General features: G+C 45.4%; 1 protein-coding gene across 1 annotated transcript in view; it reads right to left on the bottom strand.

Annotated features, from left to right (window-relative positions):
- LOC141213612 (uncharacterized) overlaps window positions 1–18312 on the bottom strand; it is an 88837-nt gene extending 70525 nt beyond the window's left edge. The window contains exon 1 of the mRNA XM_073665220.1: window positions 18209–18312. The gene's annotated coding sequence lies outside the window, so the exon portion shown is untranslated. The remainder of the gene's footprint in view (window positions 1–18208) is intronic.
- Between the last annotated feature and the right edge of the window lie 200 nt (window positions 18313–18512).

Here is an 18512-nt window from a genome sequence, read left to right on the forward strand (position 1 = left end):
TGGGCATAGAACGGGTTCAATAGCTAGTTCTATATAAAGGGCTATACCATTATTTTGGCCCCACCAATGGTTGACCAAACTACAGAAACAAATATGTAGTCTTACATATACCAAGAATTTCAAAAAAGATTCTCTCAAAACATAAATTAAGAGATGGAATTGGTCTACCAAATCTACAGGCTTTCCATCTAATCAACTTAATAATGAAAAGCAGACATTGGTTTTTAAAAGCTAATAAAATTTCTTGAGTAGATTTGGAAATCTCAATTAATAAAAATTCTCCCTTATCCTCTTTAATATTAGCATCAATATTGGATCCTAAACTACCTACTCCAACTCACCCCTTGAATAGGGACACAATACTAGCATGGAAACAATTAATAAAAAGATCTACGGCACCTCGAATAGAGATACCCCTGAAGTTACTGCCAATCTCTATACTAAATTATGCATTACCTAATTTTCCAATGGGAAAAATTGGGAATAACTGATTTTTCAATATTACTAAAAGATAACAAGCAAAATTCAATAATCAACTTCTTAGCTCTAAGATTGGATTACAATATACCTGAAGAAGAATTTTATAACTTCTTAGAGGTTAGGAAATACTTAAGTAATCATTTTAAAATTCCTTTCACTATACCCAAGAATATTCTTCTTTTACTACAAAACATAACTAACCACAACCTATGGAAAACAAAAAAGAAATATATACTATATGTAACCTAGACTCAGTCTTTGTAAAATCACCTTATTCACTTAAATGGGAAGAAGATCTAAATATCCAATTTACTCCAGAGAAATGGCAAAAAAGCAATTAAGTATACTTATACTTCCACTATCAATGTATCACTCCACGAATCCTATTTTCAACTAACATCTAGATGGTATTACTCTCTTACTGTCCCAAAATTGGAGCAATATGGAAAGATGTTCATGATTTACTAATAAAAATTACGAATTCAACCATTCCGTTCGCTCCACATCTGCTTTTGCTATCTATAGAGATAGACGACTTTCCACCTAAGTCTAGATATATCATAATTCATATATCACAAGTATTAAAAATTTTATTAGCTACTAATTGAAAATCTAGTAATATAAGTAATATACCATCTATTGAAGATGTAATTGATAGAGTTTCAACTCACAACACCTTTTACGATAAGAAATAATTCACTTCGGCATTATAATAACCGATGGTACTTGTGGAGCAAAGTATTTCCCTCTAAGGTCATTGCCTCTCCCATACAAAATATGAAATCAAACTGGACCAGAATATCATATATATGTATATATGTATTGTTTTAATAGTTTTTTTCAGTTATATCTTATACAAGTTAGTAATGTAAATGAAGTAAAAGTGCATTCTTAGTGGCCTATATATCACCCTTTGATCCTCTTTCCCTTTACATATTCTTCCTTCACCGGTTTCCCTTTCTTCCCCACTTACCTAACTTTTCCTCTCATTCCTCCCTTTCTATATATATTTTTTGTTTGATATATACTGTTTTTTTGTTTTCTTTTGCCTTTTTTCCCCTTCCCCTATAATTGTAAAATTTCCTCAATAAAAATAATCAGATGAAAACCCTAACCATGGCATACAAAGCCATCCACAACCTGTCTCCTCCATACATCTGTGAGCTAGTCTCCCGGTACTTACCTGAACGCAACCTCCGATATTCACAAGATCTCCTTTTCTACTCCTCTCTTATCTCCTCTTCCCACAATCGCATACAAGATTTCTCCCGTGCATCGCCCCTACTCTGGAACTCTCTACCCCAAAACATCAGACTCTCACTTACCGTGGAAACCTTCAAAAGGAACCTGAAGACCCACCTCTTCCGACAAGCCTACAACCTGCAGTAACCATAGCTCCACAATACGGCTGCACAACCAGCTCTATCCTCACCTACTATATCCTCACCATCCCTTGTAGATTGTGAACCCTCTCGGGCAGGGTCCTCTCTCCTCCTGTACCAGTCGCTGACTTGTATTGTTCAAGATTATTGTAATTGTTTTTGCTACGTATACCCCTTTCACATGTAGAGCGCCATGGAATAAATGGAGCTATAATAATAAATAATAATAATAATAATAATAATAATGGAGATGAATGAGGGAGACAAAATTGCAAATATAAACTTTTCTTTACTTAACAAGAACTTGATGAGAAGTATGTACATCGGATAGCAGGAACAACACTTTATGAATGCTTCTTCTGCATTATGCAGAGAAGTTTACGGTTACATGTGTTACAAGCTACAAAAGTCCATCAAACAAAAGGCCTATCATCTCCTGTGGGGACCATACAGTTATAATGTGTGGCTAAAGCCCCTCAGAGCTACTCTCAGCTCCCAGTTTATTTTTGAGGACCTCACTGGCTGAGGTGCATCGGTATGACTCCTCACTCGTACTCTCAAAGTCCTTTCAATGAGGGCCACACACTCCTTGCTGAGGCACTGCATCTTCAGCTCTCCATAGGAGAACTGGGGTCCCTGTTTGGTGACACTGTAGCTTCCTCTCTAGTATACACAATATTTTGTTTAAATCCTGTTTGTCTAAGATAAGGAATCCTTCCTTAACTTAATCCCCTTCAATTAGTCCTTCTGACTCTCCCCCCAGGGCAAAGTTCTGTACTGTTTAAGTAGGCCTCCTGGCCTGACTAAGGACCTCATCCTGCTGCTCAACTTAGCAAAGTTTTATCCCTGTAATTAAGTCTCCAGACCTTCTGCTGTCCTTGGGCAAAGCTAGGTACCGTTTAAGTAGGCCTCCTGACCTGAGCTAAGAACCTCACCCTCCTCTTTATCTTCGCAATGCTCCCTGAAAGGAATCCAGATTCCCACTGACTGCCATTATATCTTTGCTTTTCTTCAGAACGTACCGATTTCTCCTCTTGTCACACAAGATATCAATTCAAGTCTGCAACCAGATAGACCAAAGGTCTCACTTATCCCTATCTGACACATCACCATGAAATTGTTTTCCTCTGTGCCCATGTAGCTCAGAATAAAAGCTCCCACACAGTATGATGCCCCCCCTAGACCCCACACAATATGAGGGCCCCTACAGCCTGCTACACAAAATGAGGACACCCAATCAGTATAGAGGCTCTTACAGTCCACCACAGCCCCCCACTTAGTAGTCAGTATAATGGTCCCCACCAGCCGTCTATTCAGTATGAGAGCCCCACAGTCCTTCACTGAATATGATTCCCCACAGCCTTTCACTTAATATGATGCCCGCACAATTCCTGATATTAAAATAAAAATCACACACACACTACTCTACCAACCCCGTTCCCGAGGTGTGCTGCTCCGGTCTGTGCAGTGTGAGTACTGAGGTTCCATACCACAGTTGTGATGTTGTGACGTCATTGTGCCTGCAGATCACGGAGTCTCAGACTCACAGGCGAAGGCTGAATGGTGGATCAAGGGGCTTGTGACTCCCTGATTCACTATTCTATTCAATGGTACCATCGTCATGGGAATTTGGATATCGCTGAAATTGTGATGTTGTGGAAGGATAGGGTGCCCGGTGCTGAGCCGCACGAGCCCTCTCAATTCACAGACACCATGGCGGCTATTGATGGTATTCCCCTGTCTATCCTATTATCGTGTGAGAAATATATCATGGGTCCTGGGTTCATTATAATCTGCACTAAGAATGGGGCTAAGTGTGAATTTATTAATTAGCAGTGTGGTAGTTGGAGGGTGTAAGGCAGCCGTGTTCACACCATGCAGTAACCGAGGCAGTGACACAAGCAAGTCCAACATAAACAGCTTTTATTTCAGCAACTCACGGGTTAACAGAAAGTCCTCCGGTTCACAGCAGGGTTAACAGAAAGTCCATACACAATGGTTGCCGTGGGCAACGGCCGATCCGAGCCGCTCAGAGCCTGACGGGTGCAGAGCCTTCCCAGGTGTGGGTTCAGCTATACACTGTCCTGCTGAGTTTTCCTGCTATCCTCCTAGCAGGTCCCAACACTGAACAACACTAATCCTTACTGCAGGGTTTTTACAGGACATGTGGCAAGAGCCACTGGAAAACCCGGGTTGGAGGGAGGAGGCCACCCCATGCCTTCCTGTAACCTCCTCCAAAAATTGAAGGCCCTGCCGGGTTTTACTAATCAGCCTTAGCCAGATAGCCTGACCAGGTCAATGCTGACCTTCATTCCTGCATTGCAGCCACAGGTGAGTTTGTGGCTGCAATGCACTCCAATGGATTTAATAGGACTCTGTACACATTCTGGGGGATACATAATGCCCCTTGTATACGATCCCTGTCACTGCCTCACAAATGCCCTCCCTCTTTCAATCTTGTGCAGGGTGCCCGGGACAGGGCATCCGCGTTTGCCTGCAACTTCCCAGGGCGATGTTCTACAGAGAAACTGAAATTTTGCAGTGACAGGAACCACCTGGTGACTCGCACATTCCTCTCCATGGCATTCCTCATCCATACCAAGGGTGAGTGGTCCGTCACCAAGTGGAACTGACGCCCAAGTAAATAATAATGTAGCAATTCCAAGGCCCACTTAATAGCTAAACACTCCTTCTCTACCACGCTATAGTTTTTCTCTGCCGGGACAAGTTTTCTACTCAAGTAGGTGACCGGGTGCTCTTCATCATTCACGTTTTGTGACAATACCGCCCGTAGGCCTACCTCCGAGGCGTCTGTCTGTACAATGAAGGTTTCCTTGAAGTTGGGGCTGATGAGGACCGGCTGTCCACACAGGGCCAACTTCATGGACTGAAAGGCTTCTTCTGCCTGAGGGTTCCATCGAACCATTACCGATTTTTTCCCTTTCAAGAGATCGGTCGGGGCCGCCGTTCTCCCAGCAAAATTAGGTATAAACCGGCGGTAATACCCAAGGATGCCAAGGAACCCCCTCACCTGGTTTGCAATTGACGGTTTAGGCAAGTTTTTTATGGACTCAACTTTATTGATTTGGGGCTTGATAATTCCTCAGCCAATCACATACCCCAAATATCGGGCTTCCTCTAGGCCTATCGCACATTTTTTGGGGTTTGTCGTTAACCCCGCAGCTCTGACAGAATCTAGCACCACTTGTACCTGGGATAGATGCGTATGCCAGTCGGTGCTAAAGATGATAATATAATCTAGCTACGCGGACGCGGACTTCTGATGGGGCTTGAGCACTATGTCCATCAGCCTCTGGAATGTAGCCGGGGCCCCATGTAACCCAAAAGGTAAGACCGCATAGTGATATAGACCCTCCGGCGTTATTAAGGTGGTCTTTTCCTTCGCCGATTTCGTGAGAGGTACCTGCCAGTAACCCTTGGTGAGATCGAGCGTGGTAAAGTACTGGTCCTGCCCCAGTCTCTCAATCAGCTCATCCACCTTGGGCATTGGATAAAGGTCAAACTTTGACACTTCATTTAATTTCCGGAAATCGTTAAAGAAGCGTAAAGATCCGTCTGGTTTCGGAATCAGTACGATGGGGCTAGACCACTCACTCCGTGATTCCTCGATGACGCTAACTGGACCATTTGATTTACCTCAGCCGTGATGGCTTGCCTCCGGGCTTCGGGTTCCCAGTACGGTCTCATTCACGCCCTTACCCCAGGTTCGGTGACAATGTCATGCTGGACAACTGTAGTCCTACCCGGTAGCTCTGAGAACACGTCGGTATTCTGCTGCACCAGCGAGCGAGCCTCCCATCACTGCTGTTTAGTGAGAGCATCACTTATTTTGACCTCTCCTCCGGACGCATCCCTGGCTGAAGGTAGAGAACTCTCTGGCGATATGCCCAAAGTGACATCTGTAACTAAACACTCTCGATCTTTCCAAGGTTTTAGCAGGTTTACATGGTAAAGCTGCTCAGGTTTCCTCCTTCCGGGCTGATACACCCTGTAATTTACCTCCCCCACCTTTTCTCGAACCTCATATGGCCCTTGCCACTTGGCCATGAGCTTACTCTCGGCTGTGGGTACCAGTACTAACACCCGATCGCCCTTGTTAAAAGTCCTGACCATGGCTCTTTTATTATATGTGTGCCTCTAGGCCGCCTGGGCATCTAACAGATGTTATTTTACGATGGGCATGACTGCCGCAATCCGGTCCTGCATACTAGCCACATGTTCAATTATACTCCTATGTGGAGTCGGCTCTTGTTCCCACGTCTCTTTGGCTACGTCCAACAGACCCCTAGGGTGTCTGCCGTACAATAACTGAAAGGGAGAGAACCCTGTGGAAGCCTGGGTACCTCACGGACGGCGAACATCAAATAGGGTAGCAACATGTCACAATCCCTTCCGTCCTTAGAAACCACCTTTTTTAACATGGACTTGAGGGTTTTATTGAACCGTTCTACTGGCCCGTTGGTTTGAGGGTGGTACACCGAGGTGTGCAATTGTTTAATTTTTAGCAGATTGCACAGTTCCCTTGTCACCTTGGACATAAAAGGGGTCCCTTGACCGGTCAGGATCTCCTTACGTAGTACAAGGCGACAGAACATGGAAAACAGCTCCCGTGCAATCAGTTTCGCCGAGGTGTGGCGTAGCGGTATAGTCTCCGGGTACCGGGTGGCATAGTCGACGACCACCAGTATATGTTGGTGGCCACGAGCAGATTTTACAATGGGCACTACGAAGTCCATTGCAATCAGTTCAAAAGGTACCTCTATCACTGGCAGAGGTACCAATGGGCTACGGAAACTTGGGGTGGGTGTGGTCAACTGACAATCGGGGCAGGATTCACAGTACTTTTGGACCTCTGCGTAAATCCCCGGCCAAAAGAACCCCTGCAAGATGCGCTCTTGCGTCTTTTTAACCCTTAAGTGTCCACCCAGCAGGTGGGTGTGTGCCAGCTCCAGAACCGCCCGACGGTACGACTGAGGTACTGTTCCACGACCTCGTCCCTGATTCTGTCTACCCTATACAGCAACTCACCATTGACTACCATGCGTGAAAATACAGTATCTGCACCGGGCTGTTGAGCTACACCATTTACCTCTAACATCCTTTCCCGTGCCCGAGTCAGAGTAGGATCCTGTAGCTGAGCTGTCCCAAACCACTTCCAGCTCAGGGATTGATGGGGTCTCCTCGACCTCTCCTGCCAGTACCTCTAGGGGAGACCTATCAGGGTCACACTCTGTCCCTAGGTTGGACACCCCTATGGCAGGTACCCTTGACTCGGATTCGTCGGGTACAGCGCTTGTAACAAATTTTACCAGGGGAGAGTGGATTCTGTTTTTCCACAGAGTCCAGAACAGGGGCAGGTCTCTTCCCAACACAGTCCCATAGGGAAGAGTTTTTACCACCCCCACCACGTTTTATGTCGCCACATGGCGTGGACAAACCTACCTCTGCAGTTGGGTGCTCTCGGAGGTCCCCATGGATACACACAACCCCGACTGTCTGTCCACTGGGGTTGTCTCCTGCCACCAGCGACCCATGTACCAAAGTCACTAGGGGCAGGGGGCAGTTAGCAACCACATGTCCCGGCCCCTGACACCGCAAGCACCTAATGGTGGAGGTACTGTTAGGTCTTATGACCGTTTGGGAGGTAACCGGTCTCCTGCCACTCTGACTCCGGGGTACCCCTTCAGCAGGGGTAAGGTGCTGACTGTCCACAGCAAAGGGGCGTGACCCCTTTCCCGGTTCCTGGGTTGGCAGGGATCGGCGTGACAGCCGCGAGGGGGCAGAGTCTCGGACGCAGTCCTGAGTGGCCGAGTAGTGCTCGATCAGGCTAACCACCTGGTCGAGGGTGCCGGGGTCCCCTTTCCCCACCCAACGTTGGATAGCGGCCGGCAGAGTCCTCACCAGCCGGTCGACCACCACCCTCTCCACCATCTGGGCTGGAGTGAAAGACTCAGGCTGGAGCCACCTCTTTACCAGCTGCAAAAGGTCATAAGCCTGAGACCGGGGGGGTCGGGTCTCCACATAGGCCCATGAAAATTCGCGCTGAGCCCTCACGTATGTATTGACCCCCAGTCGGGCAAGGATCTCACCTTTGAGCCTCTAGTAGTCCTGGGCGTCCTCCCGACTGAGGTCGAAGTAGGCCTTTTGGGCATCGCAGACCAGAAACTGAGCCACCACTTCTGCCCACTGGCTGGCTGGTAGGTTTTCCCGCTCTGCTGTGCACTCATAAATGGTCAGGAAGGCTTCCATGTCGTCCTCCGGTTCCATTTTCCTTAACGCTGAGCGAACCTTGTCCCGGGCCTCTCGACGTTCAGGGGCTGGTGCCGTCGATGTCTCCCACAGAGCAGCAATCTATTGCAGCAACAGTTCTTTTGTTTTTTGTTGCTGCTGGTACAGTAGCTGCTGCTGCTGCTGATTATGCTGCTGCTCCCGCTCCTGCTGTTGCCGCTGGAGACTCAGGTGCTGCTCCTGCTGTTGCCGCTGAGTGAGTACCAGCTGCTTTAACAGCTCCTCCATTTTGTCCACGGGGTGGAACTGAAAGGTGGCAGGCCGGATTGTGGTCATGCAGCTGCCGGTGAGGTATGCCTCAGTCACAACGCCCGCTTTCTCCACCAAATGGTAAGGCTCACACCGTGCAGTAACTGAGGCAGTGACCCAAGCAAGTCCAACATAAACAGCTTTTATTTCAGCAACTCACGGGTTAACAAAAAGTCCTCCGGTTCGCAGCCGGGTTAACAGAAAGTCTATAGACAATGGATGCCGTGGTTAACGGCCGCGCCGGGCCACTCAGAGCCTGACGGGTGCAGAGCCTTCCCAGGCGTGGGTTCAGCTATACACAGTCCTGCCGAGTTTTCCTGCTATCCTCCTAGCAGGTCCCAACACTGAACAACACTAATCCTTACTGCAGGGTTTTTAAAGGACCTGTGGCAAGAGCCATTGGAAACCCGGGTTGGAGGGAGGAGCCCGCCCCACTGCCTTCCTGTAACCTCCTCCAAGAAATGAAGGCCCTGCCGGGTTTTACTAATCAGCCTTAGCCAGATAGCCTGACCAGGTCAATGCTGACCTTCAGTCCTGCATTGCAGCCACATGTGAGTTTGTGACTGCAATGCACTCCAATGGATTTAATAGGACTCTGTACACATTCTGGGTGATATATAACGCCCCTCGTATATGATCCCGGTCACTGCCTCACAAGGGGTACATGGTACCATGCGGAGACACGGGGGGTCTCCTGTGAGCAGAATTCTGCTCGGACAACACAGGGTGAGGATAAAACAGTGTGGCAATACTTGAACCACCAAACAGACAATAACATATAGAACAGTCCCAGCAAAATACCCAAAATGGTGTAAAATCACAAAGTCCCACCCTTCCGCTGACTCGCGGGGATTAAAGCCGCTTAGACTTCGGGGCTTCCAGGGCCGACTACCCCCACCAATGGCACCTCGCTTTTAGCGGGCATCCACAGAGAGGAGGTAATGACAAGCTTAGAAAGCTGACAGTCCATAGAGGTACGTGACCAGGTGACCGGAGGGTTGCAACCTGGCTTCTCTGCACATATCCATGGGTTCCAGGTGACTGGAGGGTCCTAACCTGGCTACTTCAAACATCTCCCTGGGTTCCAAGTGACCGTAGGGTCCCAACCTGTCACGGGTGTGTCAGGTTTGACAGACAGTCATTCTGGATCCGGCTGTAGAATGTTGCTGCACTTGGCCTTGCAGACACCTTCTTGATCCTTTCATCATGCCTCCCTCTCTAAGACCCAGCAGTGATCTCGACCTCCTGCTGCTAATTAACACACCATAGCTGGATCTTTAAAAACTCTCAGTTTCTTCAGAGAATAGCTTGTGATAGAGTAAATTCCTCTGTTCAGGTCTGGAGTTCTAGCAGTCGGCTAGATTCTTCTTGGAGTTCCTTTGTGGACTTTAGTCGTGATCTTTCTGGTGTCTTCTCAAAGCTAAGTGTAGGGGAGTCAGGGTGTTAGATCTGCCTAGGGGGTCTCCACTCTCCCTTTCCTTAGTTGCTGGGCTTCCCCCCTTTTCCCTTCATCGTATGCTGGGTCCTTCCCATACCTAGCATGACAACCTGGCTACCCCAAACATCTCCATGGGAACAGGTGACCCAAATGTATCCTTGGGGGTCAGATGACCAGATGGTCACAATCCTAGCTTTACCAAACGTATCCATGGGTTCAGTGATATTCAGTGGAACACTTCTGTGTTCTTCCAGCTGGGGCCATGGTCCCCTAAGCTGACATCCTATAGAAAGTCAAATCTGTGTCCCTCTTCATGGGGCCATGTTGTCTTAGCTGTTGCTCTTGCAGTTGACTCTCATTCTTCTTGCAGAAAGATATAAATCACTTTTTATATTTACATCTGTGGCTCAGGTCATCATCCACAGGGGGAGGTGGGATGAGTTTAACTCATTGTTTTGAACATTTAATCGATCTGCACAGTTCATCCTTCTCTGTTTTATGAAAAAAACAAGCCACAGGGCCCACACAATGGTCAATCAACATAATTAGTAAACATCCATTATTCAATGACCCTGCACCCGTTTTGCAAAGCTAGTAGACAATAAGTTGCAGTAAATATCAACTCAAGTGTCAACATCCAGGTTTATACAAACAATAGTCTGTGCTTCTTGACCAACCACAAATTAAAAAGTCAACAAAAAAATAATAGCGTATGTCTCCTGGCCTACTGAATTTATGTCTGGAAAATTGAGATCAAATGCTGTGTCGTCACATAGCATAGTGTGTTTAGAGGCAGTGCTGTGGGGACAGCACTCTAAAGTAAATTCTTAAACAGGGCTGTGGAGCTGGAGTCGGAGTCTGTGTCCATTTTGGTGGAGTCGGAATCGGAGTCGGTATAAAATAGACCAATTCCAACTCCTAAAATATATAATAAACTGGGTACAGTAGTTCAATGCAGTTTGTGGGGAATATTTTTTTTCATAAGAATTTGGGAAAGTTATGAAATGTCCTGTAAATATCTGTCCTATCCCTGATCTAAGGATCTAGACTTTTAGCTGAGATGAATCTGAGCTACAGTAAATTTATCACTTAAACATGAGCCGTGTATGAGGGAATCGGAGTCGTGGAGTTGGAGTCGGAGGTTTGGCTTACCGACTCCACAGCCCTGTTCTTAAACCTTTATTAAATATATGCATTAAAAACTGAACTAACAACATATATATACTTAAATCTAAGGGAAAAAAAATAAGCTGAATGGCTTGTTGTGGATGTACAGTTGAAACCAGAAGTTTACATACACTATATAAAAAGACACATATGCATGTTTTTCTCAATATCTGACATGAAATCAGAATAAACCTTTCCCATTTTAGGTCAATTAAGATTACCATAATTTTTAATATTTGACAAATGCCAGAATAATGAGAGAGAATGTTTTAAGGCGTTTTTATTACTTACTTCAAAGTCAAAAGTTTACATACTATGCCTTTAAACAATTCTGGATTGTCCATATGATGATGCCATGTGTTTGGAAGCTTTTTGGCAACAGCTGAGTTGATTAGAGACACACCTGTGGATGTATTTTAATGCACACCTGAAACACACTACTTATTTGTTCAGCATCATGTGAAAGTCTAATGAAATTAGTCAAGATATCACAAAGAGAATTGTGGACTTGCACAAGTTTGGCTCATCCTTGGGTACAATTTCAAGATACCTGAAGGTACCTCGTTCATCTGTACAAACAATTATACGCAAGAACAAACAAGATGGGAATGTCCAGCCATCATACGGCTCAGGAAGTAGACGAGTTCTGTGTCCCACAGATGAACGTGCTTTGGTCCAACATGTGCATATTAAACCATGGACAAAAGCAAAAGACCCTGTGAAGATGATGGCGGAAGCTGGTAAGATTGTGTCAATAACCACAGTGAATCAAGTACGGTATTAACATGGGCTGAAAGGCCACTTTTGCAGGAAGAAGCCATTACTCCAAATGAAACAAAAAAAAGCCAGATTAATGTTTGCAAATGCACAAAGGAACAAAGGCCTTAATTTTTGGAGACATGTCCTGTGGTCTGATGAAACTAAAATTGAACTTTTTGGGCATAATGACCATTGTTACGTTTGGAGGAAAAAGGGAGAAGATTGGAAGCCTAAAAACACCATCCCAAATGTGAAACACGGGGGTGGCAGCAACATATTGTGGAGTTGTTTTGCTGCAAGAGGGACTGGTACACTTCACAAAATAGATGGCATCATGAGAAAAGAAGATTATGTGGCAATACTGAAGCAACATCTCAGCCAGGAAGTTAAAGCTTGAGCGGAAATGGGTCTTCCAAATGGACAATGACCCGAAGCATACTGCCAAAATGGTAACAAAGTGACTTGAGGATAACAAAGTCAATGTTTTAGAGTGCCCATCACATAGCCCTGATCTCAATCCTATTGAAAATTTTTTGCAAAGCTGAAAAGGCAGGTGCGAGCCTTTTCCGTTTTTGCATTTTTGTTTCTTGCTCCCCTTGTTCCCAGAGTCATAGAGTTTTTATTTTTTGGTCAATATGGCCGTGTGAGGGCTTATTTTTTGCGGGATGAGTTGTACTTTTGAACGACATTACTGGTTTTACCATATCGCGTATGGGAAAACAGGAATAAAATTCTAAGTGCGGTGAAATTGTGAAAAAAGTGCAATATGATAGATTTTTTTAAATTTTTTTTTACCACGTTTACTGAATGCTAAAACTGACCTGCGATTATTATTCTCCAGGTCATTACGAGTTCGTAGAGACCAAATATGTATAGGTTCTTTTTTTATTTAAATGGTGAAAAAAAAATCCAAAGTTTGGGATCTGGGGCCGGGTGAGGGCTTATTTTTTGCGCGCCGAGCTGAAGTTTTAATTGATACCATTTTGGGGTAGATCTGATGTTTTGATCGCCCGTTATTGAATTTTATTACAATGTTGCGGCGACCAAAAAATGTAATTCTGGCATTTTGAATTTTTTTCTCATTACGCCGTTTACCGATCGGATTAATTCTTTTTTTATATTGAAAGATCGGGTGATTCTGAACACGGCAATACCAAATATGTGTATGTGGTTTTTTTTTAATTATTTTATTTTGAATGGGGCGAAAAGGGGGTGATTTAAACTTTTATATTTTAAATTTTTTTTAAATATTTTTAAAAACATTTTTTTTCACTTTTTCTTGCTTCTATAGTCTCCATAGGAGACTAGAAGCAGCACTTGTCTGATCGCCTCTGCTACATAGAGGTGATGAGCAGATCACCTCTATGTAGCAGAAATGCCCCTGTGCTATGAGCGCCGACCACTAGGTGGTGCTCATAGCGATCAGCACATGACAACCACTGGGGTCTGCTGCAGACCCAGGGTTGTCATGCACACCCATCAGTGACCCGGTGTCACCGATGGGCGGGATAAGTGATGCGCTTCCGGTGCGGCGATGTTAAATGCCGCTGTCAGAGATTGACAGCGGCATTTAGCATGTTAACAGCCGCGGGTGGATCGCAATTCCACCCGCGGCTGTTGCAGGCACATGTCAGCTGTAAAAATCAGCTGACATGTGCCCGGTTCAGTGTGGGCTCAGCGCCGGAGCCCGCGATTAACAGGGGGTGACAGCCTGGTGCGTACTAATACACCACAGGCTGTAAAGGGGTTAAGGGCAATGGTGCCAAATACTAATGAAATGTATGTAAACTTTTGCCTTTGCAGTAAGTAATAAAAATGCCTTAAAACATTCTCTCTCATTATTCTGGTATTTGGCAGATATTAAAAATTATGGTAATCCTAATTGACCTAAAACGGGAAAGGTTTATTCTGATTTCATGTCAGATATTGAGAAATACATGCAGATGTGTCTTTTTTATATAGTGTATGTAAACTTCTGGTTTCAACTGTGTATAAACAGATGTAAACAAAGATGTTGCTGAATAATTGATACAGTCACTACCGTACCCTATCCTGTACCTAAGCAAAGCTGATACTGCCTAAACGGGGAGGCTGGCAGACTAAGGAACAACAATGGCGTCCCCGCTCACTGGTGGTTGTCCCTCAAAAGCCCTAGTTGACCCTGATAGATAGATAGAGATATATATATATATAAAAAATGCACTGATAAATTTAATAGGACCAGATATGCCTCATGGTATATACAGTGGGGAAAATAAGTATTTAATACACTGCTGATTTTGCAAGTTTTCTCACCTACAAAGAATGGAGTGGTCTGTAATTTTTATCGCAGGTACACTTCAACTGTGACAGACAGAATATAAAAATAAAAAAACAGACAATCACATTGTATGATTTTTTAAATTGCATTTTATTGCAAGAAATAAGTATCTGATCGCCTACTAACCAGCAAGAATTCTGGCTCTCACAGACCAGTTAGTTTTTCTTTAAGAAGCCCTCCTACTCTGCCCTCATTACCTGTATTAATTGCATTTGGTTGAATTCGTTATCTGTATAAAAGACACGTCCACACAATCACTCAATCACACTCCAGCCTCTCTAACATGGCCAAGACCAAAGAGCTAAGGGACAAAATTGTAGACCTGCACAAAGCTGGGATGGGCTATAGGACAATAGGCAAGCAGCCTACTGAGAAGGCAACAACTGTTGGCACAATTATTAGAAAATGGAATAAACACAAGATGACTGTCAATTTTCCTCGGTCTGGGGCTCCATGCAAGATCTCACCTCGTGGGGTAAGGATGATTTTGAGAAAGGTCAGGAATCAGCTCATAACTAGATGGGAGGAACTGATAATTGACCTGATGAGAGCTGGGACCACATTGTCAAACATTACTGTTATTAACACACTACGTTGACATTGATTAAAATCCTGCAGGGCACACAAGGTCCCCCTGCTCATGTCAGCACACATCCAGACCCCTTTGAAGTTTGCCAATGACCATCTGGATCATCCAAAGGAGGCATGGGAGAAGGTCATGTGCTCAGATAAGACCAAAATAGAACTTTTTAGTATCAACTACACTCGCCATGTTTGTAAGAAGAAGGATATGGATACAACCCCAAGGACACCGTCCCAACTGTGAAGCAGGGTGGGAGAAACATCATACTTTGAGGGTGCTTTTCTGCAAAGTGGACAGGACGACGGCACCATATTGAAGGGAGGATGGATGGGATCATATATTGAGCGATTTTGACCAACAACCTCCTTCTCTCAGTAAGAACATTGAAGATGGGTCGCAGCTGGGTCTTCCAGCATGAAAATGAGTTGAAACACACAGCCAGGGCAACCAAAAAGGATCTCCGTAAGAAGCATTTTAAGGTTCTGGAGTGGCCTAGCCAGTCTCCAGACCTGAACCCAATAGAAAATCTTCTGAGGGAGCTGAACTCAATGTTGTCCAGTGACAGCCCTGAAATCTGGAAGATCTGGTGAAGATCTGTATGGAGGAGTTGGCCAAAATCCCTCCCGCAGTGTGGGCAAACCTGGTCAAGAACTATAGGAAATGTCTGACAAACAAAGGCTTCTAGACCAAATATTAAGTTATGTTTGTCTATTGTATTAAATCCTTATTTCATGCAATTAAATGCAAATTAATTATGTAAAAATCATACAATGTGATTTTCTGGATTTTGTTTTAGATTCTGTCTTACCATTGAAGTGTACCTATGATAAAAATTACAGCCCTCTCGATTCTTTGTAGGTGGGAAAACTTGCAAAATCGGCAGTGTATCAAATACTTATTTTCCCCACTGTATATAGGAAAGAGTATGGACTCATCAAAGAATGTTTCTATAATCCGCCCTGATGCGTTTCCCCAACAGGTTCAACAGGATGCTTGATACAGTCAGGTGTCCATGTTTAAATATCCCACTTCATCCAAAACCCCTCCCCAGACTAGGAGACCCATTCCCTTTCCTAGAGGTGAATTGTCACAGGATATATAGAATGGAGTCTGTCTACAATAATGTACTGCACCTGCGCTACTTCTCATGCGCTAGAGGTTCGATAATGTCCATCACCTAGTGTGCATGTCCGGAAGTGACGCGCTTTACACTGAAACGCCAGATAAACTGATTGCCGCCATACCACTCATACCCGTGACTGCTCATGCCCGTAGTTATGTGTTCCACGCCGGAGAGCATAATGGCCTATATGTGTCCGGACCATCACCCTTGTCAGTAGATAAAAGTAACATATGGTTAGAGGCTGCGATTACAGTTAGTGAGCCGGAGAATTCATTGTATATCTGATATTGTAGATTTCATCTTGTAATCTCCCTGTTCTGCATTTTTCACTGTTGCTATAGTTATCATAATTCCCCCATATCAGGGACATAAATAATTATATTAGTTACTTCCACATTGTGTATGTCTGTGCGTTGTATCCGTTCACCTGATTACAGGGGCATAATGGGGGCATTACACTGTGTGGGGGGCATCATATATACTGCATAAGGGGCATAATGGGGGCATTACACTGTGTGGGGGCATCATACATACTGAATAAGGGGCATAATGGGGGAATTACACTGTGTGGGGGCATCATACATACTGCTTAAGGGGCATAATGGGGGCATTACACTGTGTGGGGGCATCATACATACTGCATAAGGAGGGCATTACATTGCGTGGGGGGCATCATACATACTGCATAAGGGGCATAATGGGGGCATTACACTGTGTGGAGGCATCATACATCCTATATAAGGGGCATAATGGGGGCATTACACTGTGGGGGCATCATACATCCTGCATAAGGGGCATAATGGGGGCATTACACTGTGTGGAGGGCATCATACATAATACATAAGGGGCATTACATTGTGTGGGGGCATCATACATCCTGCATAAGGGGCATAATGGGGGCATTACACTGTGGGGGCATCATACATCCTGCATAAGGGGCATAATGGAGGCATTACACTGTGTGGGGACATCATACATACTGTATAAGGGGCATAATGGGGACATTACACTGTGTGGGGGGATCATACATCCTGCATAAGGAGCATAATGGGGGCATTACACTGTTTGGGGGCATCATACATCCTGCATAAGGGGCATAATGGGGGCATTACACTGTGTGGGGGCATCATACATCCTGCATAAGGAGCATAATGGGGGCATTACACTGTGTGGGGGCATCATACATCCTGCATAAGGGGCATAATGGGGGCATTACACTGTGTGGGGGCATCATACATACTGCAAAAGGGGCATAATGAGGGCATTACACTGTGTGGGGGCATCATACATCCTGCATAAGGGGCATAAAGAGGGCATTACATTGTGTGGGGGGCATCATATATACTGCATAAGGGGCATAATGGGGACATTACACTGTGGGGGGAATCATAAATACTGCAGAAGGGGCATAATGGGGGCATTACACTGTGGGGGCATCATACATCCTGCATAAGGGGCATAATGGGGGCATTACACTGTGTGGAGGGCATCATACATAATACATAAGGGGCATAATGGGGGCATTACATTGTGTGGGGGTATCATACATCCTGCATAAGGGGCATAATGGGGGCATTACACTGTGGGGGGCATCATACATCCTGCATAAGGGGCATAATGGGGGCATTACACTGTGTGGGGGCATCATACATCCTGCATAAGGGGCATAATGGGGGCATTACACTGTGGGGGGGCATCATACATCCTGCATAAGGGGCATAATGGGGGCATTACACTGTGTGGGGGCATCATACATCCTGCATAAGGGGCATAATGGGGGCATTACACTGTGGGGGGGCATCATACATCCTGCATAAGGGGCATAATGGGGGCATTACATTGTGTGGGGGTATCATACATCCTGCATAAGGGGCATAATGGGGGCATTACACTGTGGGGGGCATCATACATCCTGCATAAGGGGCATAATGGGGGCATTACACTGTGTGGGGGCATCATACATACTGCATAAGGGGCATAATAGGGGCATTACACTGTGTGGGGGCATCATACATCCTGCATAAGGGGCATTACACTGTGTGGGGGCATCATACATCCTGTATAAGGGAAATAATGGGGGCATTACACTGTGTGGGGGCATCATACATCCTGCATAAGGGGCATAATGGGGGCATTACACTGTGTGGGGGGCATCATACATCCTGCATAAGGGGCATAATGGGGGCATTACACTGTGGGGCAGTAAAGGGGTCCTGTACTATGAGAACAATACGTTTCCCCCCTTCCTGTCTCCATAGTTGGGTCGTATGCATCTATTACAGGAAACAGAACAAAAACCTTACGATTCTTATAAAGGGGCAACACAAGACCCCAAAAGAGTCTCCGAGCTGAAGGGGTTAATGCCCCCTGCGCCCAGTAATGGGGGACCTCCACATACCTCCACCTGCAGAGCCGCCACCACATATATGGCTGCTCTGTGCGCACAGGACCTGTGATGACGTCACAGGAGGGGAGGAGTCAGGGGTCACATGATCAGGGGCCTCAGTGGATGCAGGACTCTGCTGTGCTGGTTGTCATGGTGCTGGATGAAGTTGTCTGCTGACGATAGATAATGTGTCTCTCCATAATCAGGATTACACAGTAGTGAAGAAGACCTCTAGTGAGCGCTGTCAGGACCCTGTGTCTGAGGGATGTGAAAGACCCCCGAGCCCAATCACAGGGCCTACCCCTCACCCCATTAT

This window comes from Phyllobates terribilis, unplaced genomic scaffold (genome assembly GCF_046119375.1).
Source record: "Phyllobates terribilis strain yellow unplaced genomic scaffold, ASM4611937v1 Scaffold_200__1_contigs__length_3551848, whole genome shotgun sequence".
NCBI classification, from domain to species: domain Eukaryota; kingdom Metazoa; phylum Chordata; class Amphibia; order Anura; family Dendrobatidae; genus Phyllobates; species Phyllobates terribilis.